At 36.4% G+C, this 6,055-nt stretch overlaps 1 non-coding gene across 1 annotated transcript; it reads right to left on the bottom strand.

Moving 5' to 3' along the window:
* Positions 1–5,515: 5,515 nt before the first annotated feature.
* On the bottom strand, positions 5,516–5,656 carry LOC117096071. The gene has a single exon (XR_004442335.1). It is a non-coding gene; the product is annotated as a small nucleolar RNA SNORA67 (small nucleolar RNA).
* Between the last annotated feature and the right edge of the window lie 399 nt (positions 5,657–6,055).

Genomic DNA, 6,055 nt, shown 5'->3' on the forward strand with positions numbered 1-6,055 from the left:
TAAATTCCTTGGCTAATTATGAAATTGTAGCAGGATGTTGAGATAATTGGCAGTAAAGTTTTGATAGGATTGGATTTTTCATAACTTCAATCAAATCAGGATATGGAACAAAAACTATTCCTTGTTTTAGTAGACAAAGCCTCCAATTCCCAAAGCAAGGGAAACTTGTACTAAAACATGTGTGTAGTCTTTAAGTGTCCAAAGGATTGCTGGAAAGCTAGATGGAAGCCAGCACATCTAGTATGTGCCAGGCACATACTAGATATGTAGTATGTGCCAGGCACATACTAGATATGTAGTATGTGTTAGGCACATAGGAGATATGTAGTATGTGTTGTTTGATGAAAAGCAATGGCCTGTATTTGGAGGCAAAGACATGAAGCATGAATACATATTCTGGGGTACCAAAACTTTGGATTATTTATCTTCATCCACAGAAGAAGAGGTGCAGTGAAACTGTATATACTATTTTTTGGTTTGTTTTTTCTGACACTTCTCCCTTGTTTGGTGAGAATTCAAAGAGGAGACAAGTGTCTGAAACAAGGTGCACACTCACCCTCACCATGGCCCATGTGCAGAGTAGCCTGGCCCTCTCAAAGAACTAGGATGAACAGAGAGAAGATATTATTTGAAATGGACGATGATCCCAAATAGGGATTGGTCTCAGTGCATGTTCAAAAACAAGACAATTGGCTGAAATCCACTGAAGAATTACAAGATGGTGACCTAGAATGGGAACCCTGAAATAATAATTAGGGCAACAAGGATAGAATCAAATGATTGGTGATCCAAGGAAGAGGAGTGAAGGAACTAGGGTGAGTCTGAGTGAATAACGAAGATAGGATGTGGCATGTGGCTTTCATGTATTCACAGTGAGTCTGCATAGATGGGCTTCAGCCATTTTGGGTAAAGGATGGAGTAGACATAGAGTAGAACTTGATAAATGTCCTCTGAAATGAAAGACAGCAGTTCAGTACCTTGTTATGGAGGTCGTTAAGAACCACCAAAGAACCTCTGAACTGAAGACATTGTTGTCCTCCTCTGCAAGGATTTGTAAGTATATCCCACTCCTACCCCTCAGATGTATACAGGATTTACTACAGACGTGGTAAAACAGCTATTCCAATCCTGAATTTATAAACTCAGGAGCATAAAAGTCATAGATATGAAATGTGAAAATGGCATTCTACATTATGGATGTCAATAATTGCCCCGCGCAACAGCTTCTCATCCTTATTACTTGTCGTCATGTTACCCAAAATAAGTCCTGTCTCCTCACTTCCTTAAGCTCTTCTTATTTCTTTGTCCTCCACCCATTCTCAGCCACTCATTCCCCTAGTTACATTTGTAACTTTGTCATCACCAATAATTACATCTCCTTAATCTCAATTTCATAGCTCCCTTTCTTTGACCAACACCTCCACTCTTCTACCTCCTTCCTTCTAGTAGTCCAACACTAATGACCTTTCTATTCCATCAGACTTTCAATCCATTGGTCCTACCGTATTTTCCCTGCCCTTCATCCCCTCACTGTCATGATTCCCTTGCTATCTTGATTCTTTCTTCACCTATCTTAAATTCTATGTTCAATTGTTATAACCCTTGCATATGTCTTTGACTCGTTTTCCATTTTCTCATATATTCACTTTAACAAACTGCAGCCTTGATTAAATCCAGCTTTTTGCTTGGCACCTGTATCTGTGCTTGGACAAATGTAGTTGGAGGAAAAGATATAATTACACTGGCTAGTTGCACTTTAAAATCACGACCTTGACTCTAAAATAAACTTTTTAATGCAGAGAAACAATTTTACTCTTTGTCCCTGACCAATGCACACTCTCATTGTTCTAGAATTGCTTCATGATTTGTTACAGTCTCATTCCATATACTCCCTCCCATGCAACTGATTTTTAAATTGAATTTTGTCAAAGTAAAACAGGTACATAGTTTAACAAGTCAATAAATAATACTAGGTAGGTAACTAAGAAACAGTAGTTGTGTGCCAAATTTCCTTTAATTCCCAATTCCCATGGTAATATTTTTAACTCTTTTGTTTTTTCCCCTATAGACCATGATTATACTACCATTTCTTATTTTTTCAATGATAGTGCCTTTACACACACACTCATGTTATTCTTCTGACTGTTCTCGCATTCTTCCAGCATGGTTTTTTTTCCCAAAATTTTTGGGTAAGTCATTTTTCAATGTTTATATTATTACTATGTAATTAATATTCACAGTTGAACTTACACAGTATGCTAGGATAACATTTTTTCTTCTTTTTGAAAAATAACTTTTGATTTTTTTCTTGGAATTAATTATTGCCACTTCTTTATTTGCAAAATTTTCTTTGCATCAGTTGTGAAATCTCTCAAACTTTCCCCTGGAATAGACCAGAAAATCTTGTCTGAGTGTGTTTACAACCTGTCAGGTATTCTACTACTTATATTTTCTTCATGACTGTCTAGTCCAGAAGCCTCCTGCATCTGTTCTAGTCAAGCTGATTTCTCTCTAGAGAGAAATCTAGAGAGACTTCTAGATGTTTCTAACTAGAGCTGCTATCCTGGGACTTCTCTTCACTCTCACCCTGTGAACACCTTCACCTTTCCTGTGTAGGAACCTTGTTACCTGGTTTCCCTGTCTTTCTCCTTCCTGCTTAACTTTTCACTGAGGAGGAATGAAAGGGTTAACCAGTAGCTTCCTGGGAAAGGTAGCTAGGAAGACAATTCTGGGGGCATATTGAAACTCTGAAATATCCTTATTTCACCTATGTGCTTGACTGATAGTTTGGCTGGGTACAGAATTCTAGATTGGCATCAATTTCCTCTCACATTTTGATGATATTGCTACATTGTTTTCTACCGGTGTTGCTAATAGGAGTTTTAATGACAGTAATGTATCTTTTGTAAATGAACACTTTTTTTTCCCACCATTCACATAATTTTAGGCTTTTATCTTTGTCCCTGGTATTTACAAATACCACACGATGGACCATTATACAGAATATTTTTTCATCGATTGTGCTGTTTTTTCAGTGACCCCTTCCAATCTGGAAACTCATATTTTTCAGTTCTTGAAGGTAGTATTGAAATTACAATAGAATTGTTACTCTTTATTTTCCCTCTTGTTCTTTTCTAGAACTCCTGTTAGTTGGCTGCTATATATCCTGGAGTGATCCTCTAGTTTCCTTACTTACTTCACAAATTTTCTTTCTCTCTTTTTTCTACTTCCTGGGATATTTCCTCAATATTATTTTCAAACACTTCTGTTGGATTTAAATTTTTGCTGTTGTATTTGTAATTTTTAAGAACACTTTTTTTGGGTAACAAAATACTGTTTATTGTTTACTTTTTAAATTGACAAAAATCATATATATTAATTGTGTACAACCTGTTTTAAAATATATGTATACGTCGTGGAATGGCGACATTGAGCTAACATAGGAATTACTTCATATATATACCTTTTTTTTGGTGAGAACACTTGAAATCTATTCTCTTAGCAATTTTCAAGAATACAATACATTGTTATCAACTATAGTCATCTTTTTGTATCAAGAACTTTTTCTGACATTCTGAATGTATCCCTTTTGTATCGTATCATGTTCTTTTTCATGGACTTTTTTCATTTCTTAATTTTTGGAGGCTATCAGACATAAAATATTGCTATTAGTCCTGGACACGGCATACAAACAAAAAATTGTTGGCCTGGTGCGGTGGCTCATGCCTGTAATCCCAGCACTTTGGGAGGCTGAGGTGGGTGGATCACCTGAGGTCAGGAGTTCAAGACCAGCCTGGCCAACATGGGGAAACCCCATCTCTACTAAAAATACAAAAATTAGCCGGATGTGGTGGCTCACACCTGTAATCCCAGCTACTAAGGAGACAGAGGCAGGAGAATGGATTGGACCTGGGAGGCAGAGGTTGCAGTGAGCTGAGATCGTACCATGGCATTCCAGCCTGGGCAACAGAGCATGAGTCTGTCTGAAATAAATAAATAAATAAAATAAAAATACATAAAAAATATTGTTAAATAGCACATGAATGCCTCTGTCCCTTGGTAGTTGGTGCTCAGTGCTGGGCATGAGATGTAATTTAAATGTTAGTTCTCATCATTCCAGGGAAATCTTTCTTCAACACTCTTACCTCATGTCTTGTCTCAAAACTGAAGAGAATTGTTTTTAAATGCTGAGAAGGTTTGTGGGTGGTGTCACTAAGGACATGAGAGGACACTGGTTAGACGAGTGGTGAGGATGTGAGAGGTGGCAGCACTTATGTAAACATAAAACATTTGAAATTTGTCAAATCATTTTCTCAGATTGCATGAATGCAATAGATTCTTGCATAATGAAGTATAATTTTCCAGTAGTACCCGGTATTCATTTCTTGTTTCTCTTCAAGTTTTAATTGTGGTTTCAGAGCTATTCACAGATTGACATAATATTTGCTACAGTTGCTTCTAACAGCTGAATAACATTTTCAATTTTAAACAAAAATACTCTTCGATTTGTGTATGTGTGGATCCAGATGTAACATTGTGAAATGTGATACCAATTCTTCATTGACAAGTAGATGGACATTGAATTGGGAATAAATTTATTTTTATAAAGTACATAGTAAGATATAATTAAGTAAAAAAAGTTAAATAAAATTCAGCTTTACTTAAATAATTTTGATTTAAGCTTTGGTATTTTAAATTACTTTTTTTGTCTTTTAATTTTAATGGATTACTTTGTGTGCTTTGGAAAAAATACCTTTTTGAAGCATATTATAAAAATAAACTTTTTATTTTTTGAAATTTACTATTTGTTGAAAATGTATTGAAATTTTGTAAACTTTGATACAAATATATTTTAAAATCTCATTATTATCAACAGAATATGAAACATGACAATCTCAATGATAACAGTGATTTTGCTGAAATGAAGGCAAGGAAAATAAAGCTTGTGGAATAAATAAGTAGTAATTATGAACCATATTTGCTTTTATTACTGATCTACACACTGCTACTAGCCCAGCAACAGAACATTAGAAAAAGACAATAATAATTATATTTAGTCATTGTTGAGAGATATATATACACATATATATGTATTTCTTTTGCCTCAAAAAGTGATGTTTATTCAAAGAAAAAAACAAGATGTCCACTTCTTGTCCCCCTTCCTTCCCCTCTCCTGCTGCTCCTCAGCCCCCCAAGATTGAACCCTGGCTGGAGCTAGGTAGCAGGACATCCCCTCAGATGAGGTCAGCAACATTGAGGGGCGTCTTCCCAGTGGAGGTGTTGTAGAAAGTCTCAATGTCTTGAAGAGTTCTCTTGTCTTCTTCTGTCACCGTGTTAATAGCCACACCCTTATGGCCAAACCGTCCACCTCGACTGATTCTGTGGATATACTTTTCCCTATTGATGACTAAAGAAACCTACTGCACATCAGTGCCTCTGGCCTATGTCAAGAAAGACAACTCTTCAGCATGTGCATGAGAGGACAATCTATCCTGAAGGGAAGAGACTTAGGTGTCCATGTAGGCAGCCAAGGAAGGCAGAGGAAATAAGCATCTCCTGTTCCCCAAAGACCTTAGGCATGCTAGATTCTATTCTAAGTTAGTACTTTCCTGAGAGGGGTACTGCATGTTCCCTTGGAGAGGGAGTTCCCTTGGATTGTTGATATTTTTTGATTTTTAGGTATTTAAAACCCTAGCTTTACACACGCTTTTCAATTTTATTGTTGTGAGGGAATATTCATCAAGATAAGAGGAGAGAGCATATTTTATTTGTTAGCTTGATCTATACTTTTAAATATTTCAACATATGGTACATGTGCCTTGATATATATTCTTTCCTTAGGTGACTTAGAGTCCTGGTTATTCTCTTGGGTCTAGGCCCAGAATTGAAGGCTACTGAAATTATTACCCGAGCCCTTCACTGTGTTCATGTCTTCCTTCCCCTGTCAGCCACTCCTCCTCTAAATTGGAATAGCAAAGCAAAACGGAGACTAATGTATGATTTATGTTCTAACAATCCATGGTTGAGATAGAAAATAGCAAGATGTTCTTTATAT

This window comes from Trachypithecus francoisi, unplaced genomic scaffold (assembly GCF_009764315.1).
Source record: "Trachypithecus francoisi isolate TF-2019V2 unplaced genomic scaffold, Tfra_2.0 Contig01440, whole genome shotgun sequence".
Classification (NCBI taxonomy): domain Eukaryota; kingdom Metazoa; phylum Chordata; class Mammalia; order Primates; family Cercopithecidae; genus Trachypithecus; species Trachypithecus francoisi.